The sequence below is a fragment of the Rhinolophus ferrumequinum genome, chromosome 3, assembly GCF_004115265.2.
Source record: "Rhinolophus ferrumequinum isolate MPI-CBG mRhiFer1 chromosome 3, mRhiFer1_v1.p, whole genome shotgun sequence".
NCBI classification, from domain to species: Eukaryota; Metazoa; Chordata; class Mammalia; order Chiroptera; family Rhinolophidae; genus Rhinolophus; species Rhinolophus ferrumequinum.
This window is the reverse complement of record NC_046286.1, coordinates 39,200,947-39,212,840: the sequence shown is the minus strand read 5'-3', so window position 1 is coordinate 39,212,840 and position 11,894 is coordinate 39,200,947. Positions and strand designations below refer to the sequence as shown.

General features: G+C 34.6%; 1 pseudogene; it reads right to left on the bottom strand.

Moving 5' to 3' along the window:
- Positions 1 to 261: 261 nt before the first annotated feature.
- Positions 262 to 11,894, bottom strand: part of LOC117020656 (histone-lysine N-methyltransferase SETMAR-like) — a 51,320-nt pseudogene continuing 39,687 nt past the window's right edge.

Here is an 11,894-nt window from a genome sequence, read left to right as displayed (position 1 = left end):
TTTTTATTTTGAAATTAAATCCATGTGCTTCACAAAGTTGTGATAATATATGTCTTTTCTAGGTCTAAATATTAGAAAAGTTTGAGCTTTTTATGTACTCTAAAAGACACTGACATAATAAACTAGCTTTAGAAACATTTTGATTAGTTTCGGAATTGTGTTTTTTTGAAGGCTGACCATTTCACATTGCAGACCATCTCCCTTCCAACGTAAACGACTTAAAAATGCAAAAGGCCTTAAAATATGGTTTAATGCTGCTATTAGGTTGGTGCAAAAATAATTGCAGTTTCGGACCGTGAATTTTAAATCATCATAACTAGGCACAAATACATCTTTATTAATCAAAATAGGAACCATTACAATCAACACATTTTTGCCAATGAGAAATAAGTTTGTTTATTCCTGTAGCAGATTATAAAAATCTGTGCTTTGGGATTCGATAAACTCTTGGAAAGCATTTTCTGCATCCTGCTGGTTGTGGAAGTGTTTACCCTGCAAAAAGATGTCGAGATGCTTGAAGAAGTGGTAGTCTGTTAGCGAGAGGTCAGGTGAATATGGCGGATGCGGCAAAACTTCGTAGCCCAATTCGTTCAACTTTTGAAGCACTGGTTGTGCGACTTGTGGTTGGGTGTTGTCCTGGAGAAGAACTGGGCCCTTTCTGTTGACCAGTGTGGCTGCAGGCATTGCAGTTTTCAGTGCTTCTCATCGATTTGCTGAGCATAATTCTCACATGTAATGGTTTCACCAGGATTCAGAAAGCTGTAGTGGATCAGACCTGCAGCAGACCACTAAACAGTGACCATGACCTCTTTTTGGTGCAAGTTTGGCTTTGGGAAGTGCTTTGGAGCTTCTTCTAGGTCCTACCACTGAGCTGATCGTCACCAGTTGTCACATAACATCCACCTTTCATCGCACATCACAATCCGATCGAGAAATGGTTCATTGTTGTTGCGTAGAATAAGAGAAGATGACACTTCAAAATAACAATTTTTTTGATTTTTGGTCAGCTCATGAGGCACCCACTTATTGAGCTTTTTCACCTTTCCAATTTGCTTCAAATGCCGAATGACCGTAGAATGGTTGACGTTGAGTTCTTTGGCAACTTCTCGTGTAGTTGTAAGAGGATCAGCTTTGATGATTGCTCTCAATTGGTCGCTGCCAACTTCCAATGGCTGGTCACTACGCTCCTCATCTTCAAGGCTCTCGTCTCCTTTGCAAAACCCCTTGAACCACCACTGACTGCACTGTACGTTTGTTAGCAGTTCCTGGGCCAAATGCATTGTTGATGCTGCGAGTTGTCTCTGTTGTTTTACAACCCATTTTGAACTCGAGTAAGAAAATCGCTCGAATTTGCTTTTTGTTTAACATCATTTCCATAGTCTAAAATACATATAAAATAAACAGCAAGTAATAAGTCATTAGCAAAAAAAATAAAGCGAGAAGTACGCATTAAAATGATGTGTAAGATAATCACATTTATTTAAGAATGTATTCCAACATCAAAGGCAAATTTCAACAATGCAAAAACCGCAATTACGTTTGCACCAACCTAATATTTCACAAAACATAAAGTAATGTAAACTTGCACTTTAAAACAGAAAAACACCTAGTACTACTTTTTGCTACCTTAAGTTCTTCTTGGAAGGAGCTATAAATTATAAATAAACTAAATTATAAATAAAAATAAAGTCTAATATACAGCAACAATTGAAAACTTTCTAGGAAAAAAACTGAGCTTTTTATGTTTTTACATGGGGCAGTCTCTAATTGTGCCTTTGAAAAAGTGAAAGCTAAATATTCAGGAGACTATATGTACATTCCTCTAACACCTTCAATCTCAATTGAGAACAATTAAGAACAATTCAAGAAAGATGAATTTTAAAACAAGAAAAGATTTACCTACCTTTGATGCCAAACGTGATTTTAGGCCTAAGAATGAAAAGACTGTGTTGCTTTCCTTTGATTCAAAAAAACTGTCATAATCCTAGAAAAACAAGGGGAGGAGAAAAAAAATGAAAGCAAACATTATCTTTGTATTGGTGCTTTTGACAAAGTGTTTTTGGAAATAAAAAATTTACGATTGCTCCACCCAGGCTAAGGAAGAGCTACATAAATCTACTGGATTTGCTTTGCTTCTGCCTAAAAATGTCTTAGAGTATGATGATGATGTTACAAGTTTTTAATCTAAAGCCTGTGACAAGATTAAAACATAAAACACTGACAACAGAATGAAATCAGAACACACTCCCTTTCGTTTATGTGCCAGACTAACATTTATTTGTGTATAATCACTCTGCCCTAAGATTTTACTCTAGCCCTTCAATATGAAAGGCTGCCTCCCAATTCCGCTCTTGCTATTTTGTTATCTCGGGCTTTAAAAAAAAATCACTGGGTAAACAGAAAGCTGTAAAGGTCTCCATGTGTCAGTTGAATGCTTCTATTCTGCTTTTGAAGTTTTCCACATTCTTTAAGACTGTGTCTTCAGAAAGAATAAAAAAGATCAAATAAAAACTAGAGGAAACTATATTCTCTATAACATTTACCTTTGATTTACAAACAGAATCATTCTTCTCTTCCTACTTTCACAAAAGAAGCCATTAAAGAATTTTGGTCAATATGTTCATCAATTGTTTCTTTTCAAAAGTCTGCATATATAATACTAGTACATAGTTGACACAAAGCAGTCTTAAAATTTGGTAGAAGTCCGTTTGATAACTTTATCCTAAGGATAAATACTGTATGCAGACAAGGATCAGAATCATTTTTAGACATCTGCTTTGTGCTAGGCGCCTTATAAGAATCCATCATTTAATCACCACCACAGCCCTCCAGGTTGGAGATGGGCTCAGAGCAAAGAAAAATGTTGCCCAAGGTTGACAGCCAACACATGAGAGCCGGATTTGGGCCCAATTCTCACTGATGTTGTGAGAGTACTTTTTGTACTCTCTGGCGCGTCTTGATCAAGAGGAAACCACTTATGGGGCACCCTGTACACAAGTCACTGCTAATGAATACACTGCTAAGCCACGCCAGGGCTATCACAGGTACTTGTGAAACCTGTCTAGGAATCTAAATGAGAGTCAATGACTTCTAGGGATTTGCTTCTTGCAAAGCATGCCTCAGTTGATAAAAACATCTTTGAATTATTTGACTCTGTGTAGATGCTCTCTTGTCCAAATGCGTTAGCTAGTTGAGTCTCATGTGACTTTGAAGGCAGCTTCCGCCTCAGACCTGGTACCTGATGTTCCTTCTGTAGATCTTCATGTGGAAGCTCCCTTCATCATTTAGGATCATTTAGGAAGAGAGGCCTTCCTTGACCATTCCAAGAAGGAGCAATAATACATCGTAAGATGGTGGTTCACCAAAGGCCTCCTTGAAAAATGGAGTTTTAAGCTGAAATCTGAAGAATGAGTAGAGTTAGCCAAGTAAAGGGTGGGGGCGAGGCATTCGGAACACAGAATAGCACTGGTAAAGAGCAAAGCTGGCTAGTTTGACAGAAATCAGCATATGCCTGACTTTGTAAACAAACAAAAAAATATTTTAAATTTTATGTTAAGTACAAAAGCAAATCAATGTATGGGCTCTGAGAAGGGGAGCAGAAAGATCTAGGTTTCCTTTAAGAAAATACCTAAGTTAACTGTGTGAAGAATGGCTGAGAGAGAGAACAGCAAGAAGGGAAGCAGTGGAGAAAGTAAGAAGACTGCTGTGGTAATTCAGGCAAAAGATGGTGGCAGCCGGAACCAGAGCAATAGTAGTGGCATTAGCCAGAAGTGGACAGACTGGAGATATAATTAATCATAATCGATTGTGGAACTAGTGTAGGGGGTTAGGGAGAATTAAGAATTAAAGCAGTTCTGAGCTTGGTGACTTGATAGAAAAGACCTGAGGAAAAAGACATTGGAGGGTAAGGTTGGAGTCGAGTTTCAAAATGTTAGGTTTGAGAAATTGTATGATACCCAAGTGACGCAGATATGAACTGGGCAGTTGGGGGTTCCTAGTGACTCTAAGATATTGCAGATTTTGTAGAATTTTATGGAAAATCTTATATTTTTTTTAAATAAGAAAAATCTATGTCACAAATAATATAGGTCTAAATTTGATCTATAATTAAAGCAAAATCCCATGAACTGAATACGTCACAAATATTCTTTGTAACAAAGATATTTCCTAATAGTTAAGAGATATTTAACTGATCTGGGTTCAAGAAATAATCCAGTTCGATACATACATCCTCTATCTGATCATTGGTTGCTTACATTCAATGTGGTAACAGGAGGAAGAGAACTAAACTACAGCCAGATTTAGCTCATCTTTTTAGATATCCACTGTAAGAAAACTGGTGTACTTTTTCCTCTTCAAACCATATTGTGCCACTATTTGGTCTAAATTCTTTCCCTAGGGAATCTCATTTACAGTCATGGCCCTAATTAAATTCATACCTCTAGCTCTGATTTCTTCTCAGTTCTGGTTCTATATAAACAACTAACTGTTGTTCATAGACTCTTAAACCTAAGAGGCTATAACTCACAATTCATGATCTTCCTTCCACACATGACATGGACCTCTCAGAAAACCGGCACCACCATCTAATGGGCTCCACCAGTCAGAAATCAGGGCACCACAGGACTCTTTCCTCTCTTCCCTCAACCAATAACTATCTTACATATTCCTTCAACCCCTCCATTTTTCAACATCTGTCTCAATGCCCTAATCCAAGCTAGACTTCAGCAATAGCACCCTAATTTATCAACCCTTCTCCAGTCTAACCTATTTCCACCCAATCATTCTCAAGTGAGGACAGGCTGATATTTTAAAAATGCGAATTTGATCATACTCCCCTCTGCTTACATCCTTTTCTTCAAGATGTCTCATTGCTTTTACAGTAGATTAAAATTCTTAATATTGCATAAAAGGCACTATGTGGTCCAGCTCTGACAGTCAAGACTGGGGAGAAGAGAGGTCTTGTACTTCCACCTGCACCAACCACCATCTGGCTCAGAATCATTTCTGGGAAACTGAGTGGTATTTATGCTCAGTCCACTGTAGATGCGATGTCCAGCAATCTACTGAGTTAAATGACTTTGATGAACTCATTTAGCCTCCTCAGACTGTTTCTTCCTTTCTGCATCAGATATTACCACTGACTCTTGAAGCTTCCAAATTCTATGAAATGATGGAGCATTCAGTGGAGTTGCTCTTAAATGGGCTGTTAGCTGTGTCCAAGTGTAAAGCTGCCTACATAGTCTAGTTACTAGAGATACCTACTTGAAAAATTTACCCCTCTCTAGTTTAACTGAACAGGAAAGGGAAGAGAAAAAAAATTTTAGGACTAGTGACTTCGTCATCAAAATGCTGTCCTTGTTCTTGAATTTTGAAAGGCCATTACCTGTTTCTAGTCAATAATCTCTGATGTCACTGTGAAATGCAGGAAAGAAAAACTAATAATGTAAGAAATACAAAATGAGAAACCATGTCTGACTCAATCTCTACAAATGTAGTGTGAATTCTACTTTAAAAGACTGAAGTACTAACTAACATGAAAATATCATACATGTAAAAGATCAAAAGGCAAGTTACAATGAAACTAAATGTGTGTAATTCATGTCTCAGTGTTTATCTTAAAAACCTTACTCTTAAAATTCTCCAAATAACAAAACTGAAAATATGGTCAACTCTCACAAGAAAGTTTCATATGTATAATAAACAAGATATATAAAAAATATATATGCAGAGAAAATATGTAACATTATGAGCAATCTGTTTAACTAAAATGAACCAAAATGGTTCTCATAAATTTTAGTCACCAACAAAGGTACTTAAAATTTCAGATATTTAGAAATCTCAGAATGGCAACATTTCTTATTTATATAAATTCCTTTTTTTTTCTCTTTTCTCTTTTTTTTTTTAATTAAATTTATTGGGGTGACAATTCCCAGTAAAATTACATAGATTTCAGGTGTGCAACTCTGCATCACATCATCCACAAATTACATTATTTCTGTCATAAAAATTATATGCATTATTTTTATTTTATGAATCTTTTTAACTGTGTGCCACATGATTATAGCTAGGAGGCTTCTTACCTGAATATTGAATTGGATCCTCCCAATAGTTTAGATATTGTCACTTAAGGCAATTAACTCCTTCCAAAATGACAAATATAATATTTGGTAATTAACTTTAAAAGCAGAATAATTTAAAGGAAATCATTTTTAAAAGTCAATGTTAGAACAGTACCTGACACACCAGATTACCAATAATACTTGTCAAGTGGATGAATGAATTAGTTGTCTATTAATTACTGATTGATGTACCGTATTTTAGATTAATCTCATGCTAGTAACATAATGTGAGTAGGTCCTATTTCTACTCTATTACCATGGGTTTTAAAGAATTATGTACAAAATTACTTTCTGACATTCAAAAACTTTTGAGTGGCCTGATGCATCTCAAAGTGTAAATGGTTAAATTATTTTCTTTGTCATGTTTAGGCAAAGAGTATGTGATCAATAATTTAAAATCTAGAATTTCTTGATAGTTAATACCTCCTTTCATATTACAAGTCATGTGTATACATTTTTTGGTACCCCCGGTATTTAAATATATATAAATATATGTATTTATATATAAATTTATTATTTAATTTATTATTTATTAATATATTAATATATCAATATATTGTATATAAATAATTAATATATTAATATATTAATAATATTAATAATATAAATTTATTATTTATTATATAAATTTATAAATTTATATATATTTAAATACCGGGGGTACCAAAAAATGTATACACATGACTTGTATTCATACATATATATATACATATACATATATATACACATATATTTATATATGTGTATATATATACACATATATATTTATATATGTATACATATACATATATATAAATATATATACATATATGTATACATATACATATATATAAATATATATGTATATATATTTATATATATGTATATGTATACATATATAAATAAAGGTTTATACTGCAAAAGTTAAAAGCATTGTATTTTAAAAAGTCACTATAAAGTTTCTAAATAGGCATGCAGAATTCTTTATAGTCAAACACACTCTGAAGTGTTTGTAAATACACATCTCAAAATTGCACATTTCTGGACAACCAACTTTCTGTTAACTATAGAATATAATGATCATTTAATAGCATCTTTGGAGAATGGTACACTCAAAGCATATATATTCAAGATAAAATTGCCCAGTTTTCAAAAACTGGTACATTTTTATTACATTAAAGAAAAAGGATGAAAAATTCATTTCTAGTGTTGGCGGATCATGAAAAGAAAAATTTCTGGACTATGGACATGAGCATCACTAAGCACTGTGTCTAATGGAACATTTATCTAAATGCTGCAATTTTAAAAAGAATAAAGCAAGCTAAAAAGCGGTTAAAAAGAAAAAGGAAAAAATAACTTCCATCACCTATACTTCTGTTTGTGTTCAGGTGAAAACCAATGTTAGAGACATTTATAATAAGTTCACGATAAAATCAACAACAGGTAGAGTTCACAATAGTCTCATTCTTCCAAAGAGCTTACTTAAGGACATTACCCATACACTGCGATTAGACTATTATGGACTAGACAAGCATTTGAGACAAAGACCTTAAAGTTCTTTGCCCTTTCAGTGTTCCCTAAGAGAACAGTGAGGAAAACCCACAGCAGCCACTATGAAAATCTGTACCGCTTCCCACGCTAAGTAAATGACAATTAAGTGACAGACCCATGTTATTTCTACATGCCAAGGGCATATCCAAACAGGAGGTTGCAAGGAACAAAAACAACATGTGGCCTACAAGGAAATGGTAGAAGCAATTAGTTCTAAATGAGCCAAAGCAAATTTGGTTTACCCAAAATGTTTTTTAAATATTCTTTTTAAGACTATAAGAGCTACACTGCTGCTGCTTAAAATGGGCAGAGCCTCCTTCTTCTTCAAGTTTCTTTCAAGCCTGAGGGTATCTCTGAGCAGAATTTCTTGACAGTTAGTGCTATATTCTGTTTTATAAAACCCTGAAGTAGGAGGAAAAAAAAGTTTTTACTTCCAATACTGGTAGGACATGTAAGATGTTAGTTGTCTGAAACAGCTTCATTCAGCAATTTTTATGCCAAATATCAAAAATATGAGTAAGCCCAAAGCTAAGAATTTTAAATCCCTAATTCATGTTTAACATTTCCAACCAGAATGGTACAAGATGGCACAGCAAGCAAATACGTCTATCCAAGCACCAATTGAAATTGGATGGAACATTTTTTGTGCTAAACATAGGAAAAGGAACCAGCAACAAAATATTAGTAAATACCCAGAGAAGTAAATGAAAAGGCTAAACTTAATTAAGAGAATCTCTTAGTTATTGACATTTGTCATTCTCCTTTAAGCCACAGGGATTTAGTAAAATAGGGTTATATACCCTCCTCTATGACTGCCCACACAACTAAACAGTTCCATAGAGAATAGTATTTATGTGTTGAAAACAATATAAAGACATGTTTATATAATAGTTACTATCGTTAAAGAGAATGTGACCGTTATAAACTTTAGCAATGCTAAATGAAGTGTGTGTGTGTGTGTGTGTGTGTGTGTGTGTATGTGTGTAAATCAAAATGGAGGAGAAATGAGAAGCAATGAGAGTGCCAATTTTTCTTCATCTTTCAAAGAGAAAAGTAAATACTGTTTACATTTTAAAATCAAGGAATATAGATATTAGTATCTGAAAGAGTGGTGATAACTTAAGAACTTCATAAAAGAGGTTACATCTTGGGAACCAGGGGGAACCATAAAGAAGAGCAGAAGAAAATTGATTCCTCACTTTTGCCCCTCCTGTCAACAGGCTTTGCTGTCCTACCATTGATACCAAGATGACCTTAGTGTCTTTAACAGTTTTGTTTTCTTTTCATTAATTTTATCTGCATAAGGCTGAGAGAGAGAGAAAATGTTTAACAAAAAGAAAACCGCCAGTTTGGATATTAGTTAACATATAGTGCAAATGTGCAATTGGGGTGGCCTGAAACTGGATGAAGGTTTTCAATATTCATAGCACAAGTCATCATTTTTATGAAAGACATGTCCCAGGGACTCATCATTATAGAATGAAGTAAACATCTCAGCAGGGTGAAAATGGGAGATTAAACATTTATAGACAGAAGAATAAAAGCTAGGGTTACATAGAAGAGATGAAACTGCAAAGAATATCTAATTAAATTGTTATGTTTCTAGGCATACAGCCGATCAGCAATCAGTGATAAAGAGGAATTTATATCACCCCTTCCCCACCACCCAAGTTGTCCTTTCCTAGTATCTGTAAGGATGCCAGATAAGGTTATTTACAGTAAAACGTGTGAAAAAGATTCGCCTTGAGTAGATAAGTGATCTTTTAGACAGAAGGCCTTGGAATACAGATTTTCAAATTTAGATCACATAACTGTGGGATATGTGAGCTTCTAAAAGAGGTGATTTCCCAAATAGATTTGACTCTATAATTTAGAAGAAGGTTCAATAAGCTTGCTTTTGAGACATTTGTTTTTCACTTTTACTAATAAAACAGGAATGCAAATGTTCAGAACCTTGACAAGGCACGACCCAACAAAACGGGGTAGCTACCTGCTCAGTTGAAAACATCTCTCTTACCCATTCACAGACCCAATTTTTGTGAAGTATGTTCTATGTTCCTAGCATTCTGATAGGAACCAGGTGCTAAGATAAATGAGCCACGGCACCTGCTGAGGGTGAGCACAGGGAACTCGGAAACTGGTTGATGGCAAAGGTATAAAAAAAAAAAAAGAAAGAAAATTCTATGAGATGAATGTCTAATGAGGCACAGGTTTGCTATGTATGGGGGAGGGGGTAAATAAACAGAATCCTAGTTAATTAGAGAAAGCTTAATAACAAGTCCCTTTTGAATTGAGTTTTGAGAGAGAAATAGCACAGAATTATGTAGGAGGTAAAAATTACAGGATTTGGTAACCAACTGGGTACTGAGGTGACAAAAATGGGTGTGGGGTGACTTTTAGGGCTTAGCCTTAAGTACCAATTAGATGACTGTAGCCATTAAACCTACACAAATCACATCCATATTTTAGAGACAAAGCACAACGTCCTGGGGATAACAATGAAAATTTGGGACTTTGGCTTTCCTTTTTTTTTCTTTATTGACTCTAAACAGTTCTATTAACATGTAATTACTGCAGTCAGGCTTCAACGTTGGTCAAAATTTCTGTCCATCACTAGATGCTACTCCATTTTGCCAGAAGATACACTTAATTTTCATGAAGGGAACTTGGGAAACAGATAATCCTGTGTTTCTCAAATGTGACCACTGAAGAACCCCAGGACGCAGAGGGAAATGTGAATGGACCATCTAGAGAGGGGTAAACTATACAGATATCTGTGAGCTTAGCATGGTGTTGACATTTTTAAAGGGTTAGAAAACAAAACAAAAACAACCAAACAAAAAAAAATATGCAGCAGAGAACTAAGTGGCCCGCAAAGCCTAAAATATTTACCAGGTGGCCCAAACCACAATCTAGAAGATTGGAGGTTAGATTTTTAAGGCACCACCTACAAATGTGAAATTTCTTTGAAGTCTTGTTTAATATTAAAATTCATGGAAATCGTGCATCTTGCCCCATAATATATCAATAGTGTTTGTTTTGCTATTAAAAAATATGTTTTGCAATGTGCTCAAAATCTTCAAGTCACATGGCTGCTCTAGGCAGATGGTAATGTTTATTCTGATTTTGGGCACCCCTAGGCCCCAAGAAATCCAACTCTGGTTTTACCAGCAACACATATGATAATCATCTTGTTTTAACTTTTACTAGTTTTCATTCACCAAGTGATTTTTGCTTGACCTTGAACCCAGATTTGGGGCTACCAACAAAAACTATTCATATCTTGATAACAGTATACCCCCAAAATATTTTTGTTTTTTGACAGAGGACTCTAAGGAAAGGAAGAATGGAGTAACCTAAAATGAAAATGCACTTTCTGAAATAAATTCAATTTAATGCACTCTTCAGTACAGCTTTGCCAGTTACAAACTATTGTTTCAAGTGGCTGGAGACAAACTAAATAGTCGACAGTGAGGGGATGATTAAGTTAATTATAATAATCCACCCAACGGAATAATATGCAACCTCTAAAGAATAAGTTTACAATGACATGGAAACTATTTTTGTTAGAGAACAAAGCAGGGCATAAAGTGGTATATATAGAAGGATAAAAAATGTGATTTTATAAATTTAAATCTACTTGTAAGAAAAGGGATTATGTATAGACCAAATGTTTGCATTCTTATTAGAAAGGTAAAACTATTTCCCCGTTCTTCCTCATTCTCACTTTTCAAGTTTTCTCTACTTTCATATTCATTTTAATGCTGGGAAAAAAATAAACAGTAATGATGATGATGATGATGTTGGATAACCAATTCAACATGAAAACTTTTAAATATCTAGATGTCTTTTTCCAACAACTACTTGTGAGACCTTTAGCTGAAGATCATTTCTTATATTTATGTGTGGAGACATATACATACACATACATACACACATATACACAAACACGGTTTTTCGTTTTGTTTCATTTTGTTTTAAACAAAATCATATATATGAATCAGGTATTTATAAAAGTCATAATTAAGGAAGTTGGTTCTTCATGCTTCCAAAAAGATCCCCGAACACAATTAAAATATATTATCCCAAGACAATCCTCTCAAAAGTCTTACATAAACACTGCACTTGGGAACAGTACAACTATATACACTTAGGTGTTCTTGTGGTGTGCTTCCGAGCCTCCACCAGGTGTGCGATAACACATCACCTTGTCTCCTTTTGGAGAAAAAGAAAAGAAGAGGA